Source organism: Chlorocebus sabaeus, chromosome 6, assembly GCF_047675955.1.
Source record: "Chlorocebus sabaeus isolate Y175 chromosome 6, mChlSab1.0.hap1, whole genome shotgun sequence".
In the NCBI taxonomy this organism is placed as follows: Eukaryota; Metazoa; Chordata; class Mammalia; order Primates; family Cercopithecidae; genus Chlorocebus; species Chlorocebus sabaeus.
Window position 1 is genome coordinate 16,759,434 of NC_132909.1, and position 11,630 is coordinate 16,771,063.

Consider the following 11,630-nt stretch of genomic DNA (forward strand, 5'->3'; position numbering starts at 1 on the left):
ATGATACAATAGACTTAGGGAAAAGGGTGGGAAAGGGGTGAAGGATAAAAGACTACAAATTGAGTTCATTGTATACTGCTCGGGTGATGGGTGCACCAAAATCTCACAAATCACCACTAGAGAACTTACGTAATTAAATACCAAATCCACAAAAACTTATGAAAATAAAAGATTTAAAGATAAAATAAAATTATAAACATTTAAAAACATAGTTCCTAAAAAATTCTTCTAAAATGGAAAAAAAAAAGTTCTTGAAGGTCATATATCAGAAACTCTATTATGTTACCTCTTAATACATATATATGAGCCCATTTGCTCAACTTTTGAGAACTTATTGGGAAGCTGCTGATCACCTGTTGCAGGTGTTTTCTATCTATTGTGAGACTGTATTTCCCTGGCACTACCTGCAACCAATTACTACTTTAGAGAGAGACAGTTAACAACCACCTGACTTGACCATCACCTGGTGATGTTCACTTGACATTTCTAGTGTGGGGGGGTGGAAGGATCTCTCCTGCCCTGCACACATCTGACCAGCTACCTGCTCTAACACTTTCAGATTTTCTTTCTTTTTCTTTTTTTTTTTTTTTTAAGACGGAGTCTCGCTCTATCACCCAGGACGGAGTGCAGTGGTGCGAACTCAGCTCACTGCAGCCTCTGCCTCCCGAGATCACACCATTCTCCTTCCTCAGTCTCCCGAGTAGCTGGGACTACAGGTGCCTGCCACCACACCCGGCTAATTTTTTGTATTTTTAGTAGAGATGGGGTTTCACCATGTTACTCAGGATGGTCTCGATCTCCTGACCTCGTGATTCACCTGCCTTGGCCTCCCAAAGTACTGGGATTACAGGCGTGAGCCACTGTGCCCGGCCTTAGATTTCTTACTGTCAGATTTCAGGTAGGACAAACAGCTGATGTTTCTGGCTTTTGATTTTTTTTTTTTTTTAACCAAAAGTATCCCCCCAAATGAAACTAATAAGCCTTAACCAACATTATGGCTTAGCCAAGCATGTATGAGGCATCTCCAAAGATGTGAAGGAGCAATTCAAAAACTCAAAAATCACACAAACATCAAAACAAATAAGGCTGGTCCCCTCATCAGAAATTAAATCCAGGATGCAGCAGTAAAAGCATAAAATTTTTAACTATTCAATGACAAGGTAAAGTGGTTTTTATTCTTATTTTCTCAGAGGATCTAAGGCAAGCAGTTTGAGCTTACAAAAAAATTAACTTTGTTTTAGGTTAGATTTTTGCTCTGTAATTTAGTCAAAAGAAATTTTAAGGCTAGCCATAACACTATTAGGTGCCTTTATTTGAAATTCAATCCTCTGATCAACTGTTTGGAATAAGAGAGCTCTAAAATATTTTTTAACTTAGAAGTCTCAATTTAAAGAATCCATCTTCTGGCCATGGACTATTAGAATTTCCAGTGATGTATTGATTCTAAGTGACTCAATCCAACAGCCTCTTCAGTGAAAAACCAATCCCAATGATCTTTTCTCCCACCCCAACAAAATAAAATATGTACTCTCAGGAACAGGCTTAGGATAGCAAAAGACTGTTCTTGCCACAGTCCTATCGAACCAACAAGACTTGGGATGGCAAAAGTCCATGATGGATGGGACTTCTTATGACAAGCCCTCCTGGGAGCTTAACACATTTGGAAAACAAAAGAAAAAATAAAAAACCTCAGGCACTCAGGGGTGGTAAAGTAGGTGATGGTTCTTTCTCCTTCCCCTTTTTAGGCTCTTCTGTGTATAATGGGACCAGAGTCGCCCTCACTAAAGCCCATAGCATTAAAGATTATACTGGGACCCGTTGCTCTTGCATATGAGGTCAGGAGATTGAGACCATCCTGGCTAACATGGTGAAACCCCGTCTCTACTAAAAATACAAAAAAAAAAATTAGCCAGGCATGGTGGCGGGTGCTTGTAGTCCCAGCGACTCAGGGGGCTGAGGGAAGAGAATGGCGTGAACCCAGGAGACGGAGCTTGCAGTGAGCCGAGATCGCGCCACTGCACTCCAGCCTGGGTGACAGAGTGAAACTCTGTCTCAAAAAAAAAAAAAAAAAAAAAAAATTTCCTCCCAATTTTTCCCAAACCTCTACGTCTAGGTTACCTTCTTTCGGGAATCATGGGTTAAGTGATACAATTTGCATTAGGTCCCTTAATTGAGCCTGCAAAACCGAGGCTCCAGTGACTGTAAGCAGCTGTTTGAATGCTTTTAGATACTGCTTCTGTTATGCTGATAACTGTTGTCCCGAGATAAAACCCTACCCTGAACAATTCCCTCGAACTTGGAGATCCCAAGTGGGCACCGATGACCTACTGACCCTGACTTATCAACTTACTGGCTTACCAACTGCACAGTCTTCACCTTCGTTTTCGAGGGTTCTGTCGCAATTATTTGCAGCTAAACCTCAGACCCAGGCACCAACATGCCAGGTCCTCACATGGGGCACCTACTGTCTGGGCCCGACCCGCAGACCCTGACCCAGCAATGGATGAACAAATACACTCAGACACAAATATCCAGTGAAAGAGCAGGCTAGGTGGCCCTGTCACTCACTGATACCAAGAAGGGTCCTGTAAAGAGTTAACAGCAGAGGTCCCTGATCAGCCAGGGAAGTTCCCATTTATTTAGTACAGATTAAATGGCAAAGGTCTTGAGTAAACACCACTACAAGGTAATTGACATTGCCAACCTCCCCGAGAGTAGTTCCTCCAGCATAAGATTAAATGTTGGTTTTTGGACCACCTGAGTAAACAAGATATTTAGATAAACTCCTCTACATTCCTGTGTATCTATGCCCTAAGCTTTTAAGATTATTCAGCTGCCTTCAGCCAAACCTTTTACTGAAGCTATGCAAACCCCCAGACTTCCAAGAAGGTTTGTGACTATTTCCTATAACTATCTTTATAATTTTTCTCCTAAAATATTTCCCACCACCTTGACTGAAGTCCCACAGTTGAGAAGACAGGGAAGGGCATCAGACAAGCAAGAAAAAATTAGAAAAAGTTTGGCCATAAGAAAGTAAAATGTTGGTCAGGTCTTTCAACACAGATTTAAAAAAAAAAAAAAGGGAGATTAGGGCCATGCTATGAGGACATGGAATGGCAGCCTACGTAATGGGAACTTCATCCTACAGATAAGAGAAGTCACTGGAAAGCTTTGAGAAGGTCACAAACATGACAAACAGCATTTCCAGGAAGATTACTCTGACCAGTATTAGGCAAGATAAGTTGGGAAATGATCTTCAACTTTGGAAACTTAATAGAAATATCTAAAAGATCTATATTTCTTTTCTTTTCATATTTAATTTTGAAATAATTTCAGACTTTCAAAAATGTTCCAAAATTAGGCAAAGTCCTCATATGCTTTTCATTCAACTTCCCCAAATATTAACATTAAAGATATGCACCTAATAATCAAAATCAATAAATGATTATTAACATTGTAAAATGAATGCCTGTACAGACCTTATCCAAATCCCCTCTGTCTTCTGACTAATGTCCTTTTTCTGGATCAGGATCCAATCTAATATCATGTATTGCTCTTCATTGTACTGTTCTCTCAGTCTGCCTTAATCTGGGAGAGTTAGGATTTACCTTTAAGAGTTTCACATTTTTGAAGAGTATTGGTTACTTATTTTGTAGAATGACTCTCAGTTTGGACTTTTCTAATATCTTCTCATGATTAAACTCAGGTTATACACTTTGTACAAGAATACCACAGGGATGATGCTGCACCTTCTCCATCCATTACATTGCAATGCCCTAAGATATCATTATCTCTGATTACTGGGGATGTTAACTTTGATTACTGGGCTAAAGTTCCTCCACTTCAAATTGACCCTTTTCCTTAAAAGCATTTTTAAACAACCAATACCTGGGCCACACCACACATCAGCCAAATCAGATATACTTGAGGGATGGTACAGGCATTGGTAGGCTTTAAATGCCCTACAAGTGACTCTAATCAGTATCTGGAGTTGGAAACCTATGGCTTAGACAGTGAAGATTAGAATCCTGAAAATCAGCTAGGAGACCATTCCTAAGGCTTCTCTTTAAAAAAAAAAAAAAAAAAAAAAAAAAAAAAAAAAAAAAAAAAAAAATCTAATTCTAAACAGAAGCAAATACATCTGGATTTTGGCATGGACATATGGTAGAGAAATTGAGGAAAAATAGAAATCACCTGATGGGGAAACAGATGAGTGAGTAGACTGCAGTCCAATTAAAAAAAAAAAAAAAAAGCAGAATCAGGTGTGATGACACTTGCTTGTAATTCCAACATTTTGGGAGTAAAAGTGGGCAGATCACTTGAGCCCAAAAGTTTCAGACCAACCTGGGATTTCACCAGCCTGGGCGAAACCCTATCTCTACAGAAACAAACACAAAAAATGAGCTAGGCAGACTGGCACATGCTTGTGATTCCAGCTACTCAGGAGACTGAGACAGGAGGATCAGTTGAGCTCAGAGGTTGAGGCTGCAGTCAATTAGGATCTTGCCACTGCACTTCAGCCTGGGTATGAGAGTGAGACCCTCTCTATTTAAATTTAAAAAAAAAGTAAAAGTAATGTTCTAAGGTCAGATGTAGTAAAAAACTGCATCTTATTCTGTGATGTTTAGATGCTATAATTAAAACAGAACATGGAGGTGTTTCCGTATGAATAGCTGAAAGAGTCTATACTTTTTATGCAGCTGCATCATATTCTGTTGTGTAGATATAAGGTAGACTGTTTAATTAGCATTGTGCCAGTGAAAGTCTAGGTTGTTCCCAATATTTTGCTGTTAAACAAACAATGCAGTGAATAACCCTGATTACATGTCATTTTTTATGACTGGGACTGTAATAAATTTTTCCCAGTAAAGTTTGGGAGGCAAAAATATATATTTTTTAAATTTTCACATGCATTAAGAAATTTTACTCTACAAGGTTTGTACAAATTTTTATGTTCCCAGAAAAGTAGGGGAGGGTAATTTCACCTGAGTTGCTCTCACACAAAGGTCCTGAGTGACAGGACCTTTAGGGACACAGGCACAGGGCCATATCCCTGGTGCCCACACAAGGCAGGGGCATCTGGATCCTGAGAAGCTGCAGGAAAGGTGAGGGTGCCCTCTAGAGGACAACCTGCTAAGGATCAGAAAGGGGCCAAGGAAGTCAAGAGATTACAGCAGGTCTTAAACTAAGGGCAAGTTCAAGTGGAGGGCATTAATGTTCAAGGAGCAAGCTGAGGTGAGTAAGTGGTAGAGATTGATGGAAGGAGAAGGTAAAAAGCCATCTTGGCTATCTATGAATGGTAGCATAGGGATTTTTGTATATTTTCAAAATTGTATACTGTTGGATCATTTTTAAAATATGAATAAATCCCAAACTGGACCAAGTAACGACACTGCTGGAGTCTCACTTTTGGCCAGGAGAGCTGACAACATCCTGCTCCCCCTGGCCTGGACACTGTCTGGCTCAGGGGCCTAAACCCTCTCTTATTATGGAGAAGAAGATGTTTTGAACATTCTCACCATTCACCCATTCACCTCACACACCCGTCATCCTCTCAAACCTCTTGCCCACTCCAGGATTTCATTCTTAATTTACTGAGCTCTATTTCTGTCCCTTATCCATTCCAATATGTGGTGGATCCAGGTGGTGGCTTCTGCCCATAATTTTGTTAAAAAAAAAAAAAAAAAAAAAAAAGAGACTCTCAAAATTACTTTCCCTGACACCTCCTTAAACTGACCTCCACCTGCAGCCCCATGATCATTACCAGCAGCATTTGGACACTTTTTCTGGTAGTCAGATGCTTTCCATCTCTTATGAGCGTTCATTAGGAAATGTGACCCTCTCCACCCTGCATAAAGATTTCCCAGTAGAAATGAACACAGAGATACTGCCTGTGTTCCCAAAGGAAATGGTTTCTATAAGAATACGTGAAAGCTGCAATTATAGAAAAGACCAACTAAAACATATTTTATGTAGATGATTCTCACCATTCCTTTAAGAGATACATTGTAAAACATGACATTAATAATTATTCTAGAAGAATACAGCATACATACTCTTTTCTTAAATTAATTTTAATAAGGTGGCTCCTCCCATGTGCCCAGGCTGGGTCTCTGAAAAAAATTCTCCATCTTCAGTGGCAATGCCTGAGAGGATGACATGGACTTAGGCCTGATATGCAGCCATTCCTGTCTACCTTGTCCCTGCTGCACGACAGTACCAGCCCAGGACTCAAGTCTCCTGCTGAAGAGCTGAGAGAGAAAATGGAATATTCAAAGCCTCTTACCTTTTTCCTGTCCGGAGCTGCGTGGCCCGGCCATAGCGATTATAACTGACAACTGACACCTGAGCTCTATACATTTCCACTTTATGCCTGCTCCCTAGATTTACTTTCTTCCTTGTTCTGCTGTCTCATACGCCAGTACAAAATGGCGCTCTTCCGGGTTCTTCATCACCCATTTTCCCGCGCCCGGAGAAAATGATCAACTTACAGCGCAGGCGCCATCCCGCGCCCGGGAAAATTACCAACCGACGGCGCAGGCGCAACATGACGTCCGACCGAAGAAACCAATACCTACCTGGCCATGCCCACTGCAGGGCCACCATCATCGCCCTGGCCCAACCTCCACCCTTGCTGGTCTATATAAGGCATTACACTGCCACCAATAAACGAGACTTGATCAGGATACTGTCTTGTCTCCATTTCTCGTGTCTCTTGTCCCCCTGAGTTCCCACTCCCTCTTCTAGGGCCTACATTGACGATCCCGCGGGTCGGGACATTTTCCAGTCCACTGCAATGGGTACCAGTGCAGTCCATTTTCCCCTGAGGACACCCACCTGCTGGTCTTTGGCTTCTAAGAGTCAGACCTCCCTGGTTTCTCTGGGTCCCAGCTGCTTTCACTCTGCTGAGCCCTGCTCTTTCCCATGGGGGTCACTCCCCTGACAGGCATGTCCTCCAGCTCCAGCTGACAGGTCAGCCAACCCGGAACCAAGAGAATGAACAAAGATTTCAATATCTAGTATGTCCAGCAGAGATGCAACCTGTACAAAAAAATAAAGAAGGCCGGGCGCGGTGGCTCAAGCCTGTAATCCCAGCACTTTGGGAGGCCGAGACGGGCGGATCACGAGGTCAGAAGATCGAGACCATCCTGGCTAACACGGTGAAACCCCGTCTCTACTAAAACTACAAAAAAACTAGCCGGGCGAGGTGGCGGGCGCCTGTAGTCCCAGCTACTCGGGAGGCTGAGGCAGGAGAATGGCATGAACTCGGGAGGCGGAGCTTGCAGTGAGCTGAGATCCGGCCACTGCACTCCAGCCTGGGCGACAGAGCCAGACTCCGTCTCAAAAAAAATAAAATAAAATAAAAAAATAAAGAAGTACAGATGCACACACCATCCCTGACAACACTGTGTCCCAAAACAATGTCTTCTGTGCACCTCATTGAGGAGCTCACTGTCCCTCACCACATGGGTAAGTGCTTCCAGGATCTCTCAATTCCTCAACGGGAGGCAACACACATTTTATCATAGTACCTCAGCACAGGAAGTGGTGATAATTTACCTACTTTGATAAAGTTCCTGAAAACATCCCTACACTGCAAAATTTCCCTACGAAGGAAGACAGAAAAGACTTTCCAATTTCAAAACATGGGCCTCCTACTTTTCAAAAAAGTACCTTTCAAATAGCCAAAACAATTTTGCCAAAATAAATTGCAGAACTTGAACTTTCTTATTTGAACTCTCACAAGACATTACAACTATTAAAAACAGTGGCTGCTGGCATAAGAATACAAATAGTGACCAAAGGGATAGAATCGAGAGTCCAGAAATAAACCCTCACCCTTATAGCTCATTGCTCTTGCATAAGGGTGTCAAGATAATTTAATGGAGCAACAATCATCCTCTCAAGTAACGGTGCACCAACAACTAGATAACCACGTGCAAAACAATAAACTTAAAGAACTATGCTTCCAACCATATCAAACAATTATCTAAAAATGGATCAGTGAGTTAATTATAAGATCTATAACCATAAAAACATCTTAGAAAAAGACATAGGGGTAAAATTTAATGACCTCAAATGTGCAATGGATTCTCAGGTATGACCCAAATGCATGAGAAACAAAAAGGAAAAATAGATAAATTGGGCTAAAGATGCAAGCCTTTTGTGCATCAAAGGATATTATCAAGAAAATAAAAAGACCAAACACAGAATGACACATAATAGTTGCAAATCACATAGACAATGCTTTCATGCCCAGAATATATTAAGAACTGCTACAACTCAACAACACAAAGACAAACCACCCAATTTATATAAATGGGCAAAGGACTCAAATGGACATTTCTTCAAAGAAGATATGCAAATCATCAAGAGGGACATGAAAAGAAACTCAACATCATTAGTCATCAGGAAAATACAAAGTTAAAGCCACAATGAGATCACACACTACACCTACAAATATGGCTAACATTCTTTTAAAATGTTAAATAACAAGTGAAAGCCTTATGTAGAATTTGGAATCCTCATACATTGCTGGTGAGATTATAAAACTGTGTAGCCACTAGGAGAAACAGTTATGCTGTTCCTCAAGAAGCTAATCATAGAATTCTCATATGAAACAGCATCCGTTCCTAGGTATATACCCAAAGAATTGAATCCAGGGACTCAAACAGGTACTTGCATGGGAATGTTGATTGCAGCATTATTCACAAAAGATAGAATGTAAAACAATCCAAGTGTTCATCAACACATGAATAAACAAATGTGGTGACACATACAATAGAATGTTTATCTACCATAAAGAGGAATGAGGCTCTGACATCCACTGGAACATGCGTGGACTTTGGAAATATTATGCTAAGTGAAATATGTCAGAAACAAAATAAAATATATGTATAATTCCATTTATATGAAACATCAAGAATAGGCAAATTCAGAGAGACAGAGCAGAGATGATCAATGTCTAGGATGGAAAATACAGGGAGTTATTATTGTTTAAAAGATACAAAGTTTCATTTTAAAATGATAAAAATTTTCTAGGAAAAACAGTGGTGATGGTAACTGAACATTGTGTATATGGTTAATTCCACTTGATTGCACATTTGAAAGTGGTTAAAATAGCACATTATTCACAGAACTGTGAAAAAAATTTTCTATTATTTAATTCACCCAGGCTAATGTGTCTGTTTTGGCAGCTGAAGTCCATGAATACATCACCTAGCCCAGTGTTTTCAATGAAATGTATCAGTTTTTCAATCAAGTTAGCTGGAAGCTCCTGTCCCCAGAAGAACCAGAGGTCCCAAAACAAGAACTCCAGCAGGGGTTCAACCAGCAAAGATCCCATAGGGCAGCCTCGATGTCAGGCCCTGGATGGCATGTGAGACTATAGTTATACAACCACGGTGTGAAAGTGTAAGTGTTTTTACTACTTACAGACACTGGGGAGCACTCGGCACAACTGGAGACCACAGATACAGAGGTCAGTGAGCCCAGGCAGGGAGGAGAGAAGAGACTGGTAAGCCTGGCTTTAGTAAGTCCAGGTGTTATCTGACAGGTTTCCAGCAGGGAGCTTTAATGGATGTGTTTAAAGCAAGCAGCAAACACTGGGACAAGGAGATCATGCTGTGACTGACATGTGGTCACTTTAAATGTGAGGGCAAATGTCAGAATTATCCATTTAAAGAAAGCAGCTGGAGAGAGGGGAGCTCAGCACACCAAGTAGGAGAGATGCCTCTAAGATTTTATCTCTGGCCACCAACTAGAGCCACTTGAACCAGATACAGTATTGAAAACTGCCATGGTGAGCAAGGCCTGCCTCTGATGTGAGGCAAATAAATTTACACCTTAAAAAATGAATGCCACGGCAGCATGACACTATAAGCACTCATGACATCCAGGGACACCAGCAGGGTGTGGTACTGTGCCCTGGAGTCAGAATCCTGGGTTCTGGTCCCTGGGCATAAGAAAATGAAAACGACTTGTCCCTGCTCCCATGGCATTGATCCTCCCGCCCTGCTGCTCCGTCTTCTGTTCCCAAGCCCATGTGCAGTACTCAGCCCCAGACATCACTGTCCCCAGGGTATACACAGTGCCGCCTACTGCACACAAACACAAACTCACAGAAGGTGACAAAATCTGCGTTCGGGACACCCGATTGTGAAAGAGGGAGAACAGTGAACATAGAGTTACAGAGACTGGGACTCATGGGGCTGGAAGGTGATGGAGCTGTAACATAACATATGTGTGACCTCGTGTGAAATGTGCAGATACTTGTGGAATAAAACACGCAGCCAGGCCTGGGACTAGGGCCACCCACACTTCCCTTGCTGTCCACCAGAGGGCGGCAGAGTCCCTCCAGCCTGGACCCTTCCCAGGGGATGCCGACCTCCTTCATCTGAAACTATAGCCGAGAAGGGTCCACCCTCACCAGGGTCACCTCGGCACAAGTCCTCAACGTCCTCCGTGCTCCCCACACGGACTCTGTCAGCTCCTCCCCGACCTGGCGGCCGCCAACCTGACACCACTCCCTCTGCAGGCAGCTCCTGCCCCACACACCTGCTCCTTCGCTGGGATCAGGTAAAAAGACATCTCCCAGGGCAGCGCTGGTGCATGCGACGCCACATTGGGCGCTTTCCCGTCATGACCTCCCTCCATCCTCATCAACTCTTTCTGTCACTGCTCCCTAAATGCCCGTCCATGCTCCATCTGTCCTGTTCTCTGGGGCATCCCAGGCCAAGCCTAGTGCTGGCACAGACCAGTGCTTGCCTGAGGGTCCACAGCCTCCCCGGGAATCAGTCAGGCACCCTATGACCTGTCTGCCCTCTGCCCCCCGGGGGGCTCAGAGCGCGTGTGATGGTCACACACAGGCATCATGCAGGATGTGGCCACCTATCCCCGCCTGTCCCTTGGGAAGACAGACCTCTCCAGTGTGCCTGCCGGGAGAAGGGGGTATTATTGCTCTTTGCTCCCAGAACACAACTCACCCCCATGTGCCCTCTCAGGTGTGAGCAATGTCCCTCCAGACAGGCTCTCTGGCAACTGCCTGTTCCTCCTCTACAGAGAGCAGCTTGGCCAGGTCAAAACCCTCAGGACAGACTCCTGGGTATGTTAGCACATGGAGGGCTGAGCCCATCACGACCACGGAATAAGTCGGGATGAATCTCTGCAGCTCTGAACCCCTGCTCTGTCCCAGGCTCCTGTTCTGCGTCTCAACAAGCCATGCTCCACAGGGTTCCTGGGTAACTTCCAACTTCCTCCTGCACCACCATGGGGAAGGTGTGGTGTCCACAGGACAATCAGATGGGCAGAGAAGAGAGGACACCAAAGATGGTCAGGAAGAAATGAGAAACCCTGAGGCCCAGCTCAGCCACCAGACCCCAGGGAGCAATAGAGTGACTGAGAACGGTCCCTTTGACCATGGGACTCACAGCCCCCACTGAGCAACCAGCACAGGCTCTCCTCCCAAGAGGCTTGAGAGATTCACCCTGCACACCTCCAGGAAGGACACTTTCCTCTGGGAAACCCAGGTCCTGAATATCCATCCTTGGAAGCTGCAGTCAAGCTAGACACAATTAGAGAAATGAAGGGTTCCTGTCACCAGGTGACACACAACTCACCCACAGCACAAT

The 11,630-nt window shown here is 43.4% G+C and overlaps 1 long non-coding RNA gene across 3 annotated transcripts in view; it reads right to left on the minus strand.

Moving 5' to 3' along the window:
* Positions 1-11,630, minus strand: part of LOC140711854 (uncharacterized) — a 591,910-nt gene that overhangs the window by 327,163 nt on the left and 253,117 nt on the right. The gene's annotated exons all lie outside the window — the stretch shown is intronic.